The 23644-nt window shown below is 51.1% G+C and overlaps 1 protein-coding gene across 4 annotated transcripts in view; it reads right to left on the bottom strand.

Annotated features, from left to right (window-relative positions):
• SLIT1 (slit guidance ligand 1) overlaps positions 1-23644 on the bottom strand; it is a 192587-nt gene that overhangs the window by 84380 nt on the left and 84563 nt on the right. The window contains exon 1 of one of the 4 annotated variants that reach the window (XM_012439397.2): positions 3039-3082. The exons of the other annotated variants lie outside the window; for them this stretch is intronic. The gene's annotated coding sequence lies outside the window, so the exon portion shown is untranslated. Of the gene's footprint in view, positions 1-3038; positions 3083-23644 lie in introns of those variants that run through there. 4 annotated transcript variants of the gene reach the window in all.

Genomic DNA, 23644 nt, shown 5'->3' with positions numbered 1-23644 from the left:
CCAATCTCAGGAGAAGTCATTCTGCAGGGTCAGTGCCACCACCTACTACACTGCTCTTTGCTGAACAGACTCAAGCCAGGTGGGTTTTAGGGTATTTTGAGGGATGCACAGGCTACCCAGCAGGCAGGCCACCCTTCACAGGCATCACTTTTCTCAGGAAAGCTCATCTAGACTCCAAGGGGCAGACTCTTTGGGTTCTCCTGGATAAGGACCAGGAGTGGGCCTAGGGCTGGGAAAGGCAGGATTTAACGTGGTTTGAAAAGAGAGAGAACTGAGGTGAAAAGTGACAGGGCTGGGCAAGTAAAACCCAGGGTGTGCTGAGGGAAAGGGCTCTGCTCGGAGAAGTGACCAGTGCACAGGGGCTGCAAATCCAAGCTTCTCCAGGGAGAGGCTGGGAGCCCCACCATTGTGGCAGGACAGCTGACATCTGCCTTGAAGTCATGCCAGGAGCAGCCCACCAAGAGGCCAGCAGAGCATCACTGAGTCCCTGGGGCATTTCCATTCCCTCTTTCTTGGGGGAAATGGAGTCTATTTCTCTACCAAAAAGACCATGCCTCTAGGCCAAGCACGGTGGCTCACACCTGTCATCCCAGCACTTTGGGAGGCCGAGGCTGGCGGATCACGAAGTCAGAAGATCGAGACATGGCCAACATAGTGAAACACCGTCTCTACTAAAAATACAAAAATTAGCTGGGCGTGGTGGGGTGTGCCTATAGTACCAGCTACTTGGGAGGCTGAGGCAGGAAAATTGCTTGAACCTGGGAGGTGGAGGTTGCAGCGAGCCGAGATCGTGTCACTACACTCCAGCCCAGGGACAAAGCAAGACTCCATTAAAAAAAAAAAAAAAAAAAGACCATGCCCCATTCCCCCACACCTCAGTCTCCTACAGGGCTGTCACACACTGTCGGTCTTGGCCTCAGGAGTTTCTCAGAAGAAGGGAGGGGCTTGAGGGATTCGAATAGCAAGAGGTCAGCTTCCCCAGGGCACCTGCAGCCCCTAAGGTCCCCTCCGCATGAACAGACAGGGATGCTCAAAGGGAATAAGACCCTAACTACTTTCCAGGCAGGCAGAAACACAGCCCTGTCTGTTACAGGGCAAGGAAGGTTTCCATTTGGATGAGGGTGATCTGCAGGTGGCCACAACAACAAAAGCTCAGAGGAGTTAACAGCCACAAGGAGTCGCTGCCTGGGGAGCTGTCCGTGGTCCTGAATCCATCTGTATTCTTCCTCTGCGCAGGGCTAAAGACTCTCCTTGGATCCCAGCCACTTTCAACCCGGCACATCTGGCCCACACATCAAACCTTGTCTACTCAGCTCCTCTTTCTCCCAAGCTTACACAGAGTCACATCCATAACACACACCCAGAAGGTCAGGATAGCTTCTCTATGACCCGCAAGGGACCCACTCTTAGACTCCTAGGAGAGGTGTGTTCTGAGCACAGTGCACATCACTAAGCTACTTCTATACTGTGTGAAGTTCAATCCTGCCCCAATTCTCACTTCCCTAGAAGTCAGACCTCCCCGCCGCCTGCCTGGACACAGATGCAAGCAGAGAGAGGTGCTGAGAGGGCATCTGGGCACACCCCAAATCCTTGCACAAAAACTGTTCACTGTACTCCTAGGACATGAATGATTGTGACTGGCTGTGAACACAATTGTTATTGGTGGTGGTGGCGGTGGTGGCAGTGATGGTGGTGACAACATTTATTATGATTTATTATGTGCCTGGCTCTGTCCTGGGTATTTTATATGTTTTATATACATTATTTCATTTAATCCTAAAACAACCTCATGAGACACATACTCTCACCATATGTGGGATGTTAACAGTCAGAATATGTGTGGGAGGGGACAGCGAGTATGAGAACTCTGGGCTTTCTGCTGAATTTTGCCATGAACCTGAAACTGCTCTAAAAATGAAAGTCTATTGTTTGTTTATGGAGACAGTCTTACTCTGTCACCCAGGCTGGAGTGTCGTGGCATGATCATAGCTCACTGAAGCCTGGGCTCAAGCAATCCTCCTGCCTCAGCTGCAGAGTAGCTAGGACTCCGGGCACATGCCCACCATGCCCAGCTAATTTTTGTTTTGTAGCAATGGGGTCTCACTATGTTGCCCAGGCTGGTCTTGAACTCCTGGCCTCAAGCAATGCTCCCACCTCAGTCTCCCAAAGTGCTGGAACTGCAGGCATGAGATACTGCACCTGGCCAGTCTATTTTTTTTTAAAGGTACTCTGATCATGCGTATTTTCCAGATAATGTAACTGAGGCATAATAACTTGCCCAAGCTGCCTGACTGCAGAACCCACAAGCTAACCCACTATGCTACACCAGCACAGCACATTAGAATCTTCAAACTGACGGGCAGGTGTGTGGGGAGGCTTCCAGAAGCCTACATATGTCGGCAGTGACACTTGATGGATGAACTTGGAGGGAGGAGGTGAAAGACTAGAAAGCAGAGTACGATCATGAACATTCATAATGTTGACACTGAGTCATCAAGGAAAGGTGAAATTATGTTCAGGACCCTCTGTTTTAGAATTTAGATGCTTGTATAATAAATTTTAGACATATTCTCATCAAAAATGGCATGCGGTTCCCATGTTTTCCCTGAGCAGCCGTGCTGCAGGAAGTGCGGAATGTCAGCCCTTGTCTGCGGTAAGCATTGTCTGGGGACTTCTCCTTGCCTCCCAGGATTCCTGTAAGTGTCTCAGGAACTGTCACTCCTTCCAAACCCCTGTAGGTTTGAAAGGCAAAGGGGCAAGCACTGGAATCTTGTGGTGAGAGGCTTCAATCAGAAGTCCCTTACGGACATGCAAGTGCATTTGAGACTGCATCCTCGGGGCCTCCGAGAATGAAGAGAGTTGTGGTGGGAGCAGCCTGGAGGCAGGATCAGAGGCCATCGGCCCCTCACTTCTCACAGTCTCTGGCTACTACCCAAGAGCCCCCGGCAGCAGTGATACCAGGGATCCTGGCCCCAGTCTTCACCTAGTTGTGGAAGTGATGGCCAGCTCTGCAAAACCTGAACACAGAGAGCACCTACCTCTCCTGGTGTGGTGGCTGCAGCCAAATTCTTGGGGAGACAGGCAGAGGATGGGCGGCTCCCATCACCATTGTGAATACCAGAAACTGTGTTCAGGGCTCAGGAGCCTTCATCTTAGCATCCAATTTGGCCCAACTTCTGATTCTCTAGAAGGGACGGAAATTTTCTCTGACTTCTAGAGGCTAGCTCCAGCAGCCACGCCCTCCTCCAGGGAAGGGTTGGTGCTGCCGGGCACCCTGCTGCCTGCCTCATTCTCTCCACCCCTAGGCCGGGCGTCCCCACCTGGGCTGCAAAGCCTCAAAGGCCACACAGCTGTTGCAATATCTGGTCATCCACATGCACCCCCAGCATTGTGTGCGGAGTGAATGAGGGTTAAACACCATGGGTTTTACCTCTGGGAGCCTTATTTTCCATATCTGTAAAATGGGAGAAAGTAAGAGTCATGGTGGTGGTTTCAGGCCCAATAAACAGGAGCTCCTGCTTTCTCTTTTCTTTTCTTTGTGAGACAGAGTCTTGCTCTGTTACCCAGACTGGAGTGCAGTGGCACAATCTCAATTCACTGCAACCTCCACCTCCCAAGTTCAAGCAATACTCATGCCTTAACCTCCTGAGTAGCTGGGATTACAGGCATGCATGCCCAGCTAATTTTTGTATTTTTAGTAGAGACAGGGTTTTGCTATGTTTGCCAGATTGATCTCAAACTCTTGGCCTCAAGTGATCTGCCTGCCTTGGTCTCTCAAAGTGCTGGGATTACAGGTGTGAGCCACAGCACCTGGCCACTATTACTTTTCTTATACCTCCCACGTGGATGCAAATGCCCTGTGGACAAGTAAGATATTCAAAGGCACTGCTGGACCCCTAAGGTCCTCTTCAAAAACATGATGTGTTTCCTCAGTCACTTCTTAACTGTACCCACGCTTTTTCTTCTTAGCATTTACCATATAATCAACCAATTATTCATGAAATGATGTAATTAAATGTAATTATGTGCCTGGCACTGTGCTGGGTATTTTATATGTTTCATTTAATCGTTTCAGTAGGGCAAGGGCCATGGGTGTCTACTTAATACTTAGCAAACAGGTGGGATGTAATCAGTATTTGATGATTACCTTTGGCTACTCAGAAAGGTCAAAACTAGCCCTTGGGAGGGGTCTGCAATGTTTTGGCATTAACAACAGGTCCTCCACCACTCTCAGAGTGGCCAAAAGCCAGAGCGCTGACGCCAGTGGCACGAATGTGGGGCAATGGGAAGTTTTGTCCCTTGCTGGTGGGGATATGAAATGGTACAACCACTTCAGAAGATGGTTGGGCAGTTCCCCATCCCCACAACACTAAACACACTCTCACCATAGGATCCAGTGAACATGCTCCTTGGGGTTGCCCGAAAGAGTTACAACTTACGTCCACACAAAAGTCTGTACATGGGTGTTTATGGCGGCTTTATTCCCAACTGCTAAAACTTGGAAGCAGCCAAAATGGTCTTTAGTAGGTGAATGGATGAGTAAACTGTGGACCATCCAGACAGTGGAATATTATTCAGTGCTAAAAAGAAATGAGCTGGACAGGTGAGGTGGCTTATGCCTGTAATTCCAGCACTTTGGGAAGCCAAGGTGGGTGGATCACCTGAGATCAGGAGTTTGAGACCAGCCTGGCCAACACAGTGAAACCCCATCTCTACTTAAAAAAACAAAAATTAGCTGGGCATGGTGGTGCATGCTTGTAGTCCCAGCTACTCAAGAGGCTGAGGCAGGAGAATCGCTTGAATCCGGGAGGCAGAGATTGCAGTGAGCTGAGATCACGCCACTGCACTCCAGCCTGGGTGACAAGGCGAGACTCCAACTCTGAAAAAAAAAAAAAAAAGAAAGAACTATCAAGTCATAAGAAGACATGGAGGAAAGTGAAATACATATGACTAAGTGAAAAAAGCCAGAATGAAAGGCTTTATACTGTATGATGCTACCTGTATGTAATTCTGGAAAAAGGCAAAATGATGGAGACTGTAAAAAAAATAAATAAATAAAAATCAGTGGATGCCAGCAGGTAGTAGGAGAAACGAATGAATACACAGAGCACGGGGGACTTTTAGGGCAGTGAAAACACTGTGTGGTACAACAGTGGACTTGTGTCATTAGACATTTGTCAAACCCATAGTCTACAACACCAAGCGTAAACCCTACTGCAAACTACACACTCTAGGTGATAATGATGTGTCAACATAGATGTATTGATTATGACAAATGTACCTCTCTGGTGGGGGATGTGATAACCAGGGAGGCTGTGCTTGTGAGGGAATGGGGAGGGGATAAATTGAAAATCTCTGTGGCTTCTGCCCAATTTTGCTGGTAACCTAAAACTGCTCTAAAAAATAAGGTTTATTAAAACTAAAATAAACAGGTACTAGTCCCCAGTGAAGACTGACTGGACTGGATAAATGTATGAAGCCCCTGCCACCACCAACCCCCTTACCCCGCAATCCAGCCCCACACACAGCTGTCATTCCTCCAAGAGGCCTGTTCTCCAGCAAACGACAAAAGTCCCTGAACCAGGCCGTCTGCCTTTGTGACTGTGTTGGGCAGAAGGGCCACAGTCCCAGAAGAAAATTCCGACCATCCCCTCCAGCCCCTGCTCACCATCCTCCTGCTTGCCTCCCTGTTGCCCCGTACAAACACTTTTCCCTCTGGCCACCAAGGCCGTTCCCTGTCTCCATCCCTGCATTTGTCACATTGCATGTCTGCAAGCCTTGAGCCTCCTGATAATAAGGATGGCAGCACAGCTGTGGAGAAGGATGCACCTGCCTTCTGCCAGCTTCCGGGAGGAAGGCACGCTAATGTGAGTAAAGAGCGCACCCCCAGGCCATACCTACAAGCCAGCACAGCCACATCATAATCCAATGGTGTACACACAAAGGCTAGCCTCAGAGCTCTCTGCCTGAGTCTCCTGATCACACTCTCAGCTCCTGCCCTGAGCGTCTAAAGGGTAGTAACACCTGCGGATCTGATTCCAGCCTGGGGAGCTCAAGGCCTCCACTCTGAGCTTGAGCTCCAATTCAGATTTACCAGTGCTGTGTGCTGGGGGGATAGAGTTCTTGATCAGCCCAGCCAATATTTCCCGTTTTCATCTTGCTTCATTTGAGAACACAGCCAGGTTGAATAACAAGCCATGTAAACTAAAGCCTTGCCACCCAAAGTTTGGTAAGAAGACGTGCTATACCGGCAGTAACAGAAATGCAGAATCTCACCGGCTCCCAAGACCTGCTGCATCAGAATCTGCCTTTAATAAGGCGATTTGTGTGTGCATTCAAGTGGCACAGCACTGGATAGACAGTGGTTCTCAGATTCAGCTGCACACTGGAACTATCTGGGAAACTAAAAAATACTGATGCCGGCCAGGCATGGCGGCTCATGCCTATAATCCCAGCACTTTGGGAGGCTGAGGCAGGCGGATCACGAGGTCAGGAGATTGAGACCATCCTGGCCAACATGGTGAAACCCCATCTCTACTAAAAATACAAAAAAAAAAAAATTATCTGGGCATGGTGGCGCATGCCTATAACCCCAGCTACCAGAATCGCTTCAACCAGGGAGTCGGAGGTTGCAGAGAGCCAAGATCGCACCACTGCACTCCAGCCTAGAGACAGAGTGAGACTCCATCTCAAAAAAAAAAAAAAAAAAATACTGATGCCTGGCCTACCCCAGAGATGGAGCCTGGGCTCTGGAGTCTTTCAAAGCTCCCAGGGGATTCCAGTGTGCAGTCAGGGTTGAGAGCCCTCATTCGACACGTATGACCTCTAACGCTATCTTCTCTGCCCCTTGAACCCCTCATTGTGTCCTTCCCCTCCCAGTGCCCCTCTTATGGTGCCACCTCTTTCTCCAACCCTTTCTCACAGTATTTCTGATCCTCCAGGATGACTGATGCTAACTAGGTGTTGAGGATGTTGGGCTTAGAAGAGTAATTCAGACTAGAGGGTAAATGACTCACAGCCCTAATTTCCACGTAGCATGTCAGGGGGAGTCTTGGCTCAGCCTAGTCCATCATTGGTGACATCTGACCAGTCTGGGAATGTAAAGGAAATGCTCTGAGCAGAAAGGGCTTTGCTGGTCACCCTGGACTAGCCTTTTCCATGCAGCTAAGCATACTGTACAGTAAAGAGCTATGCACAGCATGGGTGAAAGTTTGCTACTAAATTTAGACACGAAGACACCTGTGTGTCTATCTGTATGGATGTGCCTAAATCTCTGAATCCTGCTAGCATTTTTGGTAGGAAAGAGAACAAAAGAAAGGGGAGTGAGTGAAGACAGCACCTTCAGAAGCCAGGGACCCAGGGCAGTGGGCGGCAGGATCGCAGGAGCCCACGTCCACAAAAGGAATGAAGCACTGTGTCTGCCACACTTCCGTGGTGAGTTGGTGTCAACGTCCCCACACAAAACCCTCCCCTCCCCCTCATGAGCTGTCATTGGGAGGGTCCAGGGGCCAAGGGAAGAAAGAAACCAGATCACTCTTGTTTATCACATGAGCAGTGCCACACAGAAGCCAGAGGCCCCGGCCGCACGCCCAGCCTGCCAGTGCACCCCTGGGCTGCACCCAGCAGGGAGAAACTGCAGAAAAGCGATGCTGAAGCCCTGCAGGAGCAGCACCCAGCTCCCAGGTGCCGGGGCTACCACAGTGCAGCCATCTGGGGGAAGGGCAAGGGAACCCGAGACAGCGAGAGAAAGGGAGACAGTCCGGAGCCCAGAGGCCAACAAGGAGAAAAGGGCAAAAACAGAATGAAAAAGAAAGAGAAGTGAAAGGAGAAAAAAAAGACAGGAAGACACAGGGAGCTGCCAAGCCCTCCACAACTGGGGGTGAGGCTCTGAGGCGGGAAGCCTGGGGACTTGGCTTTTTGCTGCCGTGAGGGGTGGCAGTGAGTCTCCGTCACACCTGACAGCCAGCTAAGGTGCAAATGAAAAGAACGCAGCATGGGGCTGCTGGGGCCCTCCACTCTGGGGCGCTGGGCTCTGCCACTCGCCTGTCTCTAGACCGGCCAGGCAGAGAGATAATTTGCCCAAGGCTGGAGGTGTCAGACTCTGAAGATGAGTGTGAAGCCTGCAGGTGACCTGCCTGTGGGGATGTGTCCTGTGTGACTAATCGCGGGCAGAGGTGGGAATGGAGTTCTGGCTGCGGCAGCCCTGTCTCCAAATCACATCCCTGTGAGGCGGTGGAAGGCGTCCTGTCCTCACTCCCGGCTGGGGGAGGGAGGCTTCAGCAGCTCCAATGGCTGCAGGCAGGGGGATCGAGGCCAGCAGGGACAGCCTGTCATCATGGATGGGTGGGGGTCACGAGGGAGGATGGCTCATGTTCTGTCTTGAACACCACAAATCCAACAAGCATTTCACATGTCAGTTAAGGGCAGAAAGTCTGGAGCCAGATTGTCTGGTTTGAATCCTGGCTCTGTTTCTCACTAGCTGGGTGACTCTGAGCTTGTTCCCTAACCTCTCTGTGCCTCGCTTTTCTTCTTGCATAAAATGGGAATAACAAATAGTAACATTATCCAGCTGTGGTGGGGATTCAATGAGTGAGCACATGACAAGCATTCCGCTCAGTCCCTGCTGGCACATGTGCCTGTCACCAGCATCCTTGCCGCTGCTGTTCACCCAGGCCTCCTCTGTGCTCAGGGCCAGATTACAGGCTTGGGCAGAACAGCAACCAAGCCAAGGGAGGTTCATGCTTCCACCCCAGTCAGGGAGCCAAAAGCCACCCACGATTTCAGAGATGGAGGAGTGCTGAGAAGGCAACAAAACGGGAGCCAGGATGGAGAGGGAGTGGGAAGGAGGGGCCCCTGCAACCTGCGGGGTTGGGGGCTTCCCTGCTGTCAAGGGAGAAACCAAGTGACAAGAAGCAGGGAGCAGGCAGAGCCCTGGGAAGAGCATCCCAGGCAGAGGAACCAGCAGGCATAGAGGTTGTGAGGCGGGCAAGAGCTGGAAGTGTCAGGGAACAGGAAGAAGGTGGAGGCTGGAGCCGAAGGCAGGGGCTGGTCACGGAGGGCCTCGGAGGCAGGGCCGGGGTGTGGGTTGGAGTTGAAGTGAGTTGGAGGGTGTTAGCAGGAGAGCAGCAGGGTCTGGCTGACATTCTGTAAAGAGAACTGGCTGCTGGGAGGCGACTGGATTTCAGGGGTGTTGGGGGACGTGAAAGCAAGAAGCAACCCTCTTGACAGTCTAAGGAGGTAGAATTTTTAGGATGAGAACACCAAGCGCACCGCAGGGTGGAAAGGGGTGGAAGGGGGTGCTACCAACAGCTTCCTTCACTGAGTGCTTGCACACACCAGGCTCTGCACTGTGGCGCTTTCCCAAAAGACGTGAAATTGCAAACCCCAAGCCATCCAGAGGGTGCTGGGCCACACAGGCCCTGGCCTCTGTCTCCTAAGCCCACGTCCCATCCATGAAAGTGGCCCTCTGCTAGTGCTGGAGGGGTGACAAGCAGGCCTGGGGGAACACTGGTTCTGAGCACCGCTGCAGAGCACATCTGCCCCTGCCTCACTGCCATGGGAGGAAGTTCATTCAATGTCACAGGCAGTGCTGGAGGAAAAGCTACTTTGTGATATACTTGAGATCAGTCACTGACATCAGCTGAGAAGACAGCTACCCGTCCTAGCAAATGTTCACTCCGGGTTGATACAATTCTATCACCTATCCCCGCACTGAGAATTTGCCTCTTGCAAAAGGCAAGCACTATGGATTCAAAGCACAGATTTGATTTTTTCCCATTTCACGTGAACTTTGCAGCTGCATCCGAAAACCAGTGCGGATCTGCTCAGACACGCTCCATGCACCATGCTGCCACCTTCTCCTCTCGAAAGGGGCTTCTCCCCGTCTTTCTGTGAAGACAGCTAGGTTCCTTAGGGAACTCACCTCTGTTTGTCTCACTATCTACTACTGATAAGGGTCTATCCTCTGTGCAGTTACACATGAACTTGTAGATTTCTGTGTGGCTGAGTTGCAAATCATTATTGTCTGGTAGATAAAAATAATCTAACCCTGTCCAACATTAACCAATTTTGTATTAAACTTTGTAGTTTGTTTTTTGAGATGGAGTCTTGCTCTGTCACCAGGCTAGAGTGTAGTGGCGTGATCTTGACTCACTGCAACCTCTACCTCCTGGGTTCAAGTGATTCTCCTGCCTCAGCCTCCTGAATAGCTGGGACTACAGGTGCACACCACCATGCCCGGCTAGTTTTTTGTATTTTTTAGTAGAGACGGGGTTTCACCATGTTAGCCAGGATGGTCTCGATCTCCTGACCTCATGATCCACCCGCCTCAGCCTCCCAAAGTGCTGGGATTACAGGCGTGAGCCACCACGCCCGGCCAACTTTGTAGTCTTATTTTAGTGTTTCCTGTCTTTCACTGATAATAAGCTCTCAGATCTCCACATTCTCCTTGAAACAATTTACCATCCTGCTGGTCCCTTCATTCATGAATTAAGTATAAACTTTTGGCACACACCACTTTACATTTGTATGACTGTCACATTTCTAGCTTGTTTACGATCATACTTTGCCCGTGTTTTTATCTTCATTTTGCAGATGGGAACGCCAAGGCTGAGAGAAGCCAGGGAGCTGGCTGAAGCGCACAGAGCTAGTAGGAGCACAGGTAGGATCTGGACCCCTCCGTCCAATGCCAGGCCCATGGGCTAACTGCTCTCGCAGTTCCCAAGTTGAAAGGAGCCTTAGAAATGATCTACACAAACTCCAGTCTTTTACAGGAGAGAACTCACTCTGAGGCCGGGAGTGGCGAGAAGTCTTGCACACAGTCGCACACTCATAAAGGACAAAGGGCAACCTTGGCAGAAAGGAAGTTTTTCAGCTAACCATTGCCTCATCTTCTTACATTTATCTCAAGTCTTTGCTCAAACCAGGCCACCCACAAGGAGCAAGAAAGAGTGACTAACACGCAGTGACATTTGTGAAGCAAGGGCCTGCCTTCACCTGCTTGCTGTCAAGGCGGCTCTGGCACAGGTCACTCCTGAGATTGTCAAGCAGGCTTCTGAGCTGGGGCCCCTGGAGGCTCTGAAGCCTCAAGGATGGGCTGCCCCAGGTCTATGCAGCCCCTAAAACTGTGTGCAAATTGTGCATATGTGCATGGTGCATCTGATTCTCAAAGGGATCTGTGACCCCAAAAATGTCACATACCCTGCTTCAAGAGATTGTCTCTAGAAGGCTCCTGTTAGAAGCAAATGAACTAACTGGGAAGAGAAATGCACTCATCTCTAAGTACTTGCGTAGGTTAACCTGCTAAAGCAGGTCCGAGGATTTGTGAATATGAGAATAACGCGATTCAAAAGTCAGCCTTCGGGGCAGCTCATTGGTCAAACACCTGAAAGGCTCAGAAGCCATAAGAGCATGTGTGAGAGGCTAAGGCCCAGAGACCTATGTAACTACATGGATGCCATTTCCGGTGGCAAAAGAGCAGCCAAGGGCCAGAGGGTCTCACCCAGCACAATGGGACTCTCCCCATAAAATATCAGCTCCTTGAAGCAGGGATTCTTACCTGCTTTGTTGCCAATTATTCCAAGCTTCTGGAAGAGAGCCCGGTGTATAGCAGATGCTCAATAAATATTTCTTGACTGAATGAGAATTGTCCAAGAGGAAAGAAATACACCACTAATTGGTGATACCTGTAAAAGCCGTGCCAAGGGCAAGACCCAAAAATGGCAATAAAAATGGCAGTAACCAACACCTCCTGAGCCCTTTGCAATGTGCCAGGCCCCGTGTTAAGTGGTCTTCATGCCTCCCCTATTTATTCCTCACAGCAGCTCCACGAGGCCACTGGACTACAATTTCTTCATATGTGAAATTGCTGGCTCCATTTCACATATGAAGAAAGCGAGGTTCAGAGAGGTTCTGTGATTTGCCTGGGGTTACACAGCTGGGAGTCCAGTCTACAACCTGGACGGGGTCTGCTTAATCCACATCTTAACCACTGTACAAAAAACTACCCTCCCTGGATTCACAGGAGAAGTGACAGAGGGAGAACCAGAGCAAAGAGAAAGAAGCTGTGAAGTGGGCTGGGAAGAGGGCAGGGCAGCAGCTGGAAGATATAGCCTGTGCTGTGAAGCTCTCCAGAACAGCGTTTGTGAGGCCCTGGAAGGGTGGTGGGTAGGGAAGGGGAAAAGCAGCAAGATGTGGCGGAGGTTGCCAGGTGTTCCCAACCAAAATCCATTCTCCCCTTTTTCCTTCTTAAGAAAATTGTGATTTGATTTGGCCACCCATGTGCCCAGATAAAAATTACATTTCCTACTTCCCTTGCATCTCTGGGTAGCTAAGAAGGTTTAAGTAGAAGTTGCTGAACAAAAAAGTTTCCAGAAAAATCTTTTTGAAGGAGGTTGACTCAGCTGGGAAAGGTGTCCTTCCTTCACTACCTTCCTTCTTCTTCCTGCCTAAAGCAGCCATATGAGATGGCTGGAGCTCCAGCAGCCATCTAGGAACCACGAGGATGGAAGACAAAGCTTAAGAATGTTGGAGCAAAAGCTAGAAGGGTCCTGGGACTCTGACTCCCAGCTGGCTCTGGAGCTGCCAGACTTTAATGTGACAGGAAGAAGTCCCATATCTCCATTTAAGTCATCTTTTAAAAAGGTTTTTATCTTATGAAGAGCCAAACCCAATTCCAGCCTGCATAGAAGTCACCTGTGAGGAAAGACGAGCAGAGCTAGCAATACCCAACACTTCATCTGCAGAAATTCCATCTTGCCAAGGCAGGTGGCGGATATGCGGGCACCCATGAGCCTGACCACAGCAGAGAAGCAAAGCCCGGGATGAAGGCCTCCCGCACACCCACACGCTCTCTTAGGCTGGCGGCGAGGGAGAACAGGAGGACACAAACAAGAAATGACTGGAATGTGAGTGAGTGCCAAACAAACCAGCAACGGCAAACACGCGCATTTTCAGAAGGCGACAAAAACCACCCAGGAAAAGGCTGTCCCAGTGCTAAGATTGTCATTCACTTACTGGAATGGCCGCTGAGTAACCCTGTCCCCAGAAGACCCCCTGCGTCCTACTTAAAGGAAAAGCCAAGGCGCCAAAGCATGTTGACCAGTGGGAATAATTCAAGGCAGCTAGTAAGTACCCGAGCTGGTGCTGGAACGAGACCCTCCAGGGCCACTGCTAGGCCACAGAGGGCCTTTGTGGGAATCAGAAAAAGGCACCTCTTCTTCAAGATACTTTATTTATTTGGAAATCGTCAAAATAAATGTGCAAATCCACATCTATAACGAAAATGGTGTCCTTTAGAGGCGGTACCCTTGGGCAGTGCACAGCCTGAGCAACTGAACACATCGACCCTGCATAGCTGTCTGGTCCCACCATGCCTCCACCGAATGCATGGCTCCAAAACTGGCCAAATGCTATGCTCCTGAGGTTGTCTCAGCCTTATCAAGTGATGATTATGTGAGGCCATGTGGCCCCTAATTAGGAAGACAGAAGGAGTATCCACCCTAAAAAATGACACAATGTCAAGTTTGGGCACCTGGGTTAAATAGGATTCGTAAGAAAAATGCAGCTGTGCGGAGCAGGTGACAGCAGCACTAGGACCAGAAATTGCCTGGTCTGATAAGCATCGAGCACAGTGCCTAGGGAGAAATCAGTCTACTAAGAAGTTGTGGAATGCATCAGTCTAAGACTAAATGAATAAAGGCATGAATATCCTTGAATTTTATTACAATTAATTAAAGCTACTTTATGTCATCCTATCAGTTTTTTCTCCCCTTGGGGAGAAGGAAGAACTTTTATAATTCATGGAATTATTTTAAACAAATAAATGCAAATGAGCAAATCTCAATAAATTATTTAATTCTCAACTTTAATTATCTGCCCTATCCCTGTCCCAACTGCCAGAAAGAGAGAGAAAGGCCAGGTGTGATGGCTCATGCCTGTAATCCCAGCACTCTGGGAGCCGAGGTAGGTGGATCATCTGAGGTCAGGAGTTCGAGACCAGCCTGGCCAAAATGGTGCAATCCCATCTCTACTAAAAATACAAAAATTAGTTAGGCATGGTGGTGGGCGCCTGTAGTCCCAGCTTAGGGAGGCTAAGGCAAGAGAATTAGTTGAACTTGGAAGGCGGAGGTTGCAGTGAGCTTAGATAATGCCACTGCGCTCCAGCCTGGGTGACAGAGAGATGGGGAGAGAGAGAGACACGGAGAGAGAGAGAGAGACAGAGAGAGAGAGAGATGGAGAGAGAGAGAGAGACGAGGAGAGAGAGAGAGAGAGAGATGGAGAGAGAGAGATGGAGAGAGAGAGAGAGACAGAGAGAGAGAGACGGGGGGAGAGAGAGAGAGAGAGAGAGAGACAGAGAGACAGAGAGAGAGAGAGAGAACAAATATCCTGGGGACTTGCTCAGATGGGCAGGTCTGGGGTGGGCCTGAGCGTCTGTGTTACTCCCAGGTCCCTGCAAAGGCTGATGCTGCCAGCCACACAGCACCCTTTGAGTTGAGAGGTACAACGTCCCTCCTGGCTCTCACCTGGAGCTGTGCCTCATCCCCAGTGGCCAAGCAGAGGAAGAATCCCTCACCGTGAGTGAGGCTGGCAGCTGTTCCCCACCTCCCTGCTTCTGCTCTGGTGTGCTGGGCACTCTGATTTCAAGCACTGTTAGAATTTCAGCCCAGCGGACAAAACAGCCAGCTGTGGCCTGAGCTTAGGGACCCAGATTGCTGCCTTCTTCTTTTTCCTTTCCAAATGAAATTTGAGATGTCATTTGTTTTTTTAATCACCAAAAAAAAAAAAAGGCTGAGAAAAGAAAATAAGCATTTTCTTCATGTCTGTCTCTGCTTCCTGCCCCCACTCACCACTTCCAGAAACTAGCCTTGCCATCCTCCTGCCGTCGCGCCCTTGAGCCCCCCAACCAGTGCCCCATTCCCCCAATCCTGCCTGCCCTCCCTGCCGCTCTCTGAGCGCACCTCTGGCAGAGCTGCCTTGCCAGGCTTATTTTTAACAGCTCTGATTGAAGCTGGGAGCCCGCTGACATTTACACTCCCTCATCATTATCAGCTAGAAGCTTCCAGCAGCCAAGCTAAAAAGGCTTCACGGAGCCTGAGCAGGAGGGGCCGGGAGTGAAATGTCAGCAGCTCGGCACTCCCACCCCTTGCGGAGCTGCTTCGCCACCTGCCCACAGCACAGCCCACCTGCCCCAACTCGACCCTGAGTTGGGGGAGGCAGAGAGCCCCCTTCCCCCAGCAAACCCACAAACACTCAGGGGCCAGCGGTTTTCTCGCTTCTAGTGACCACATTTTCTCTCTCGAGAATCAGGGCACGTGGTGTGATTTAGAAATGCATGGGTGTGAAAAGACTCATAGAGGCAGAAAAATTAAATCCCATTTAGTTTTGTATCTAATGAGAGCCACCAACAAGCCCCTCCTGGGTGGCTTTATCCTCATTTGGACAAATTTGAACCGCCCCACCAGCTGTCTGCAAACCTATAGCCTTCCTGCTCCTCTCTGGAGTTCTGTAGCATCCAAAGCTCCCATTTTTTTCCCCCAGGGATACTGGGAGGGCAAGATGAGAGTGCAGGGTGCCTGGCACCCCAAAAGAGGCTGACCTTGCCCCCAGGCTCCTCACCAGCACCCACCTAGCCTAGACCGGGCCCCCACCCAGGGGCCTCCACGTCCCCCACACACACTCCTGCGTCTAACACCGCAACCATATCTCATCCTGGCAGCTACTTCGCTGATGGGCCTGAGAAAGAGGATCCCGGAGCATGGAGTGCCTTGATGCTTTGCTGTCTCGGGAGAGATTCACTGTCGTGTTTTATGTCTGCTGAGCAAGGTCAGAGTTCATGGGAATGCATCTGGCTCATTTGGAAACTTCACTTGTAGAAGGTCTCAGAGACCACTAAATAATTTACTCCTGGGTCATGGAGGAAATAATTTTTACAGAGAAAGCATTTCCAACTCAATGCACTAAAAGGTCACTTCATTAAGATGGTGGAGGTAGGGTGGGAGTTTAGAGGTGAGAACGATGCTTCTGTGGGAGGAAAAGCTAGCTGTTAAAAGCATGGAAAGAATACCCAGTTTACATTTATTTATCAAAGACGTCTTGCCTTTCCTATGTGAACGCTAATACAAAAGCATACAACCTAAAACTCGGATAGTGGGTGTTTTTTAAGTCTCAAGGAGCCCCCTCCAGGAAGTCTTCCCTGATTCACTCCACTCTGATCATTTGTTTATTTTGCTATCTTCAGGCCTCTGCTATATGTCCTGGTCTGCAATCTGCAGCCCCAGGCAAAATATTAAATTTCTCATTATTTCCACTACTCCAGGAAGGCCTTCTCCAGCCATACAGTCTGTGGGCAGCCGTCGGGCCTCGTACTTCTCTGCCATGCCCTACAAAGAGAGATGGCAAGCTGTGTGTGCTTTGTCCAGAGCGTTTCCTTTCACTTCAACACATACAGTCGCAATCACCAGCCTAACGATTTTGTTAATGTTATTTTGATATTGCCATTTCAAGTGAATCAGGAAGCCCAGTCTATAGTTCAATCTGCAAAATTCTGATTGCGCTGCCAGCTACCATGGTCTGGCAAAACGAATAACCTTGAACCATCACAGCTGGAACCACTATTCCCCAAGCGCCTTCCACAGAGAGGACAGTGGTGGGGCTGAGCAGGGAATGCGAACGTGCACACCGCCACAGCCCCACTCTAAGGAGCTCACGGCCCAGTCCCGAGAAAACAGTGACTGGGATGACCTGGGGGCTGAGAGTTCCGGGGCTCTCGCTATGGTCTGGACACTGCGCTGAGTACCATTTTCTGTTCACGAAAGCCCTACTGCTGCTCCCAACTCAGAGCTGGAGAAGAGAGGCTGAGGCAGTGGGAACCAGGGCGAAGCCATGCTGCTAGGCAGGGAGGGGCAGGAGCAGGGTTCTCAGTTAGAGAAGATACCCCTGGGCTGGAGGGACCTGGGAGCGGTGAGGGCTCCCAGGGTTACGGTGGGACTTGGTGAGGCAGAGCGGGTGAGCAGAGGCAGGACGCCCAGCGTGTGCTGGGGCCAGAGCTGAAGAGCCTGGTGTCCAAATGGTGCACGCAGAGAAACAAGCTAGGAGGTGCCTGAGCTGGGCAGGTGCCCAGGGCCTTTGAATGCCATGTAAGGGCGGGGAACTTGAACCCACAGCCACGGACCACTGAAGACTAGAAAACAAGAGCGGATCCGCGTGATGTCTCAGGAAGACGACACCTAGCACCAAGTATGACGGCTGGAAGAGGGGAAGGGCAGAGGAGAGGCAATTGAGAGGCCATAGTAGTCCTTAAAGCACCAATGATGGGGCTCCCGACTCCCAAATGGAGGGACCTGGCTTCCCCCAGAAAGGGACAATGCCTGGGGATGGGGGGGCAGGCAGGAGGATCACGTGGCTGTCAGTAGGAACCCTGGAACTGGCCTCACCAAGTGACCCTGGATGAGACACTCAGCCCTTCCTGTCCCCAGTTTCCTGAGCAATAAAGCAGCAGGAAATGAGACCGGCTCCTCACGCACAGGTGTCAGGGGACCGAGGGAGTGAGCATGTGTATGTGACGTCCCAGCCCAGTGCCTGGTTCTCAGTGCCCCTCACCATTGTTAGCTGCCATGACTAACGTGAACAGCAACAGGAGGCTGGAGTGGAGGGGCAGGGAGTGGCTGGTTTGGGGGGATGCTGTGTCTGCCCCTCCCTCAGGCCATTGGAAACATGAGACAGGACTAAGAGGGGAGCCAGGGCTTGATTTGGGGGCTCCTGGGGGAAAGGGAAGGCTGAAGTCATAGGAGAGCCTGAGATCTCACGAAGAGTTCCAAGGAAGAGACGCAGGCAGCGCAGGCCCCGCCGTACCAGGCTGGCTTGCCCCAGCTCGGCCGCCCAGTGCAGCAGGCTCAACACAGCGGAGCAGGGCTGCAACCACTTCGGAGTTTCTAACAGTCAAAATTGCACAATGGGAAGAAGATTTCAGGCTGGGGGCAGGGCGGCAGGCGGAGGCCAGGGAAAGCTCCCGGATCTGTTGTACATCTGGGTAGGTGTCCGTCTGTCTGTCTCTGGCTGCTGCTGGCTCACCCAGTCTCCATCTCTGCCTGTGGCCCAGCCCTCTTTCTCTGCATGTGTACATATGCGTGTGTTAGGTACTCAGGGAGCGGGGTGCTTCCAGTCTTTCCTCTCACTTTTCCAAGTAAATCCGGCTGATGGTCCCCTGCCCTGGCCTAGGAGTGGGGAAAGGCAGTCCCAGAAGGAGAGGGAAGCTCTGGCACCTTCTTGCCCAGGGGAGGCCGTAGACCCCAGGCAATGCCCCCGCAGTGTCTGGCTGCCATGAAATAGAATTTATACATGAAAATCAGGAGAGAAGCCAGCCGAGGGCACCCCAGTCATGGCTGTGACAGAACTGACAGCTAATTAGAAAGCTCCATTTGAGTCTCACGTTGAAAAGCCATTTAATAATTAAATGTCTTATCTGTATTTAAAACCCTCTGACAATATATACTTAGAGTATGGCCAGAGAACCAATTTTCTCACTTCCATCACCCTAAAAGACACAATATTTGAATCCAGGCATCTCCCCATTAATGATAAGTGACGTGATGTCACAGGATTTGAATCAGGAAGTGTTCTCGTGTCGGGGACCCTTCCTGCTGGCTCTTGGATTGATATGGCACAGAAACTCTGACTCAGAAACATGTTTGACACGAAAACGCCCCTTCCCAAGTCACTGAGCTGGGACCAGGCAGGCAGGGAGTGGGTGAGGGGACTGTTGGCCCCGCAGGAGAGGCACGGCGGGAGTGGTTCACCTGTGTGCAGCCAGCAAGAGGTGCATTGTCTGTACAGCAATAATAAAGTTTTTGGCCAGGAGCAGTGGTTCACACCTGTAATCCCAGCACTTTGGGAGGCCAAGGCAGGAGGATCACTTGAGGCCAAGAGTTCAAGACCAGCCTGGCCAATATGGTGAAACCCCATCTCTACAGAAAATTTAAAACAAGAAAATTAGCCAGGCGTGGTGGTGCACACCTGTAATCCCAGCTACTCAGGAGGCTGAAGCTGGAGAATCACTTTAATCCTGGAGGCAGGGGCTGCAGCGAGCCAAGACTGCACCACTGCACTCCAGCCTGGGCTGCAGAGCGAGACTCCATCGGGGAGACTCCATCTCAAAAAAGAAAGTTTTTTAAAACAATAATTGTTTCTTCATTCATTAAAATAATAACCATAACAATAAAACCAACAATAAAAGTCAGTTCACTTTTCATTGTCATCACACACTGGCAATTTTAAGGCATGTCAGTGACACAACACTGCTCCCCACCAGGGAGGGGTTCCCACTGCCACCCCTTGGTATGCCACTGCCTCAGCCTGAGGTGACCACAGGCGCAAGTGCCCTGGAAGCCACAGGGCTCCCTGGCTTGCTTGGGGCGGAGAGGAAAAGCGCTGCTGTGTATTTCTAGGGACGGTACAGACGCAGGCTGGTTTGGGCCCCGTGGATATAGTCTGCCCACCTACAAGAGCAGAAAACAATAAGGGAACGGACCTCTCCATGCACCAATGAAGCTGCACCCCTTGCCAGTTCCTCAAGGGAGCTGGGGAGGCCATGCAGCACTAGGCAGGGAGAGTAAATCCCAAAGGCACATTCAGAAGCCTCACAAGAACAGACACAGGTGGGAGAGAGTCGTAGGCCTCCCGCTAGGGACGCAGATGGAGTGTCTGCAGAGAAGAATGGAGAGGGAGGCACCAGAACCAGCTTCCTGGTCTTCTTCCTATTGGATGGAGCGCTCCTCCCCAGACAACCCAGAACACTGCTTCCCTCACATCCAGGACAACCTCTCAGGGAGCAGAAGGCTGTACTTCCATCTCCTCCTGGAAGCAAAACTTCTCTAGTTTCTCTTGCCAGCCGAAGGAGCCAGTGAACTCCTAGTGGGGGAGCTCACACACAAAGGAAATCAGACCCAGGAGGGAATTTAAGCATGACCTAGTTCAACTCTCTCTTTGGCAGATGAAAAGAAAGCCCAGAGAGGTCAAGTTCCTTCTCTGGAGTCACGCAGCTTCTTAGCTGGTGCTCTTCCCATCACCCCCTCCCACCATGCTGCTGGGAGCAATGCCGTATCACAGAGCCATCGCAGTCAGTGGTTATGGGTTTAGATCCTGCCCTCCTCCGATAGCTGTGCCAGGGAGGATGCACCGCACACGCCTCCTGGCCTCAGACAGCAGCCTGGACTGGCTGTGAGCAACCGAAGCATGGCTCCAGTACCAGCAGCACCAGCAGCACCAGCAGCTCCAGCAGCACCAGCAGCACCAGCAGCTCCAGCAGCACCAGCCCTGCTCTGCAGGTGGATATGAGTTTGCACATCCCGAGTGCTGATCACACGCCTCCTGAGTCATAGCCGGTAAGACTAAGTATCTCTCCCATGGTCTAATCACTGTTGGAACTGGCCCGGACTATCATTAAATTCAGGAGTATCAAGGATCTTGGAAAATACTAATTGCTCTTGACCCAGCTGGCATCCTGCCTCAGGGTGATCCCTGTTCTGGGTTCAACTGTCACTTCTCAAAGAGTGGTCATGGACCGGCAGGTCAGCCTCACCTGGCAGCTTGTATAAGCAGAATCAGGCTCCTCCTGGACCTACTAAATCAGGCCCTGCTTTGACACAAGATCCCAAGGTGACACAGATTCACATTAAAACCTGTGAGGCACTGGGCCAGGCGCGGTGGGTCATGCCTATAATTCCAGCACTTTAGAAGGCCAAGGCAGGCAGATCACCTGAGGTCAGTAGTTCAAGACTAGCCTTGCCAACAGGTGAAACCCCATCTCTACTAAAAATACAAAAATTGCCAGGCATGGTGGTAGGCACCTGTAGTCCCAGTTACTCAGACGTCTGAAGCAGGAGAATCACTTGAACCCAGGAGACGGATGTTGCAGTGAGACAAGATTGCACCACTGCACTCCAGCCTGGTCAACAGAATGAGTGAGACCATCTCAAAAAAAATCTCGTGAGGCACTGCAGGGACACGCAAAGGTGACAACCTTAGTGACATGCTGCCATTATAACTCTGTAACAGTGACACGGGGGAGGATGGGGAGGCCTGGCTCAGCAGCAGCTCAGGTAGAGAGGTACTGAGTCGTAGATGACAGCAAGCTCAATGTGCGCTGTTGTGTGATGTCACAGAGCAGCTGCCAGGTTGGGAAACCTGCTTATATACAGCGTCTGGGGAGTGCAGGCCCTGGGGCCCCACAAACCTGGGTCTGTGTGCCCACTCTTCATTAGCAGCCCCAGGACCTGCTGCAAGTGCGTTCGGGGCTCTGGAACTCATTTCCACATCTCCAGTGTGATGTAAGGATGTGCACGGATCCTAATGTGAGAAGCTGGCAATCACCTGGTCCCTGGCAGGTGCTCAGAGTCTGAGCTACGATCAAATTCAGGGCGCAGGGGGAGGCTGACTGCTTCTCCAAATACCCTAAGGGGGGCAGGTCTAGGCCAGGCGACCAGGGCTTACAAGTCCAGGACAGCAGGTTGGGCTTGGCACCCCAAAGAACTGATGAGCAGCTTCAGCCATGCAGGAGAGGGACTGTGTGGGCAGCGACCTCTCCTATGACAAGCATTCAGCGAGGACAGCTGCAAATACATCAGGGGGTCCAGAAAGGACTTGCTGCATGGCTGGGAGGGGACACGAGATGGAGAGTCAGGTGCTTCCTCATTTCTGCTGCTCTAAGGTAACGCCGTCAGCCTTCTCCAAGATCCAGACAGGGTCTCCTGCTTCCCCTCTCTTTGCAGCAGGACAGGTCAGGACAAAGCCATGCTGGAGTGGGGGCCACAAACCTGCCGAAAACCCCCAACACTCTTTCCCCAGCAGCAGCTTCCAAGCAATTCCCAAAGCCCTCCCACCGGCTAACCAGAAAGGAACCCACCATTGGTCTCCTTAGTAACGACTTCCAAGGCCCCTTGGTGAGGATTTTAACAAGCTTCCAGCTCTCTCCTCAAACTGCCTAATTTTTACAACAATCAGACTCTTTTTTTCTCCCCTAAACGTTTATTTTAGCACATCTGAAAAGCACACAGTGAGATTTCCAACCCAAGTTAGACAGCGATTTCTTCACAAAGTGCAACACCCTCGATTAATGAACCCTCTGGGAATGAAGTTCCTTCTAACAAAAACACTGTTCAAAATAAAGCTGGAAAAAAACCCTCACAAAGCCCCTAGGACGGAGATGTGAGTGTCATTGCCCAGTCTCAACCATGACAAGGCAGTGTGGTTACACAGTAGGGTCAGAGGTGGGCAGGCTCCAGCCATTCCCAGCAGGTGACCTTGCCCAATTACTTGACCTTCAACTTGGTTTGTCTGCAAGATGAAGATGATAACAGGCAACTCCCACACGGGACTGTAGCCTGCAGAACACTCACTCATGCAGCAACTATCTGCTGAGCACCCGCTGTGCGCCAGGCCTTGTTCCTGGGGCAGGGATACAGCAAGGAGCACAGCCCTGCCCTGTGGAGCTCACATTCTGTGGGGGAGCAGGTGAGGAGGTGAGTACTACAGAAAAGAATCAAGCAGGTGAGGGATGAAGGCGCTGGGAGTGCCAAGTGGGAGGTACCTTCTTCTAGGGTGGTGGGGAAGGCCTTTGAGCAAAGACCTAAAGGCAGAAGGGAGCGAGCCCCATGGGTATCTGGGAGAAAGAGTATTCTAGGGCACACAGAACAGTCAGCGCCAAGGTCCTGAGACAGGAATATCCTTGGGGTTCACGGAAAAGCAAGGAGTCCAGGGTGGCTGGAGTGAGAAAGGGGAAAAGCAATCAAGAGTCAGGACTTTGGATATCACTGTGATAAAGCAGTAGCCATCAGAGGTTCTGAACAGAAGAGTGACCTACATTCAGAAAATGATGCACGTAAGGCACTAGGAACATGCCTTGCACATAGTAAGTGTTCAGTTAACATCAGCAACTGTTATACACCTGTTTCTATCCAGTCACTCCACACACAAGCAAATGTATATGCCCACTGAAAAACCTTCAATGACACCCCTCTGCCTACTTAAGTACCCCAGGCCCTTCAGTCTTGGATGCAAATCCCTATAACAAGGCCCAATCTATACCTCCAGCCCCCACCCCACCAGCTACAGCCTCCCTCTCCCTCAATCTACACCTCTTCCCTTGTCTTTACTTTTTTTTTTTTTTGAGATGGAGTTTCCCTCTTGTCACTCAGGCTGGAGTGCAGCAGTGTGATCTCAGCTCACTGCAACCGCTGCCTCCTGGGTTCAAGTGATTCTCCTGCCTCTGCCTCCCGAGTAGCTGGGATTACAGGCATGTGCCACTATGCTTGGCTAATTTTGTATTTTAGTAGAAGACAGGGTTTCTCCATGTTGGTCAGGCTGGTCTCAAACTCCCAATCTCATGTTATCCGCCCACCTCAGCCTCCCAAAATGCTGGGATTACAAGCATGAGCCACCACGCCCAGCCTCTTCTTTGCTTTCACCTGTGCAAGTTCCTTCCTCCTCTCAGCACCTCCTGAAGTCCTACCAATGTCACAGCCCATCTCAAAGGCCACCTCCTCCATGAATTCGTCCATCATGCATCCCCAGAGGGGTGTCATGCCTCCCACAGATGGCCAAGCACACCGGGATACTCATGGGTATCTCATCCTTGACACTGGTCTCATCT

This window comes from Aotus nancymaae, unplaced genomic scaffold (assembly GCF_030222135.1).
Source record: "Aotus nancymaae isolate 86718 unplaced genomic scaffold, 86718_ANA_hifiasm-v0.15.2.pri h1tg000010l, whole genome shotgun sequence".
In the NCBI taxonomy this organism is placed as follows: domain Eukaryota; kingdom Metazoa; phylum Chordata; class Mammalia; order Primates; family Aotidae; genus Aotus; species Aotus nancymaae.
This window is presented reverse-complemented; position numbering and strand designations above follow the sequence as displayed.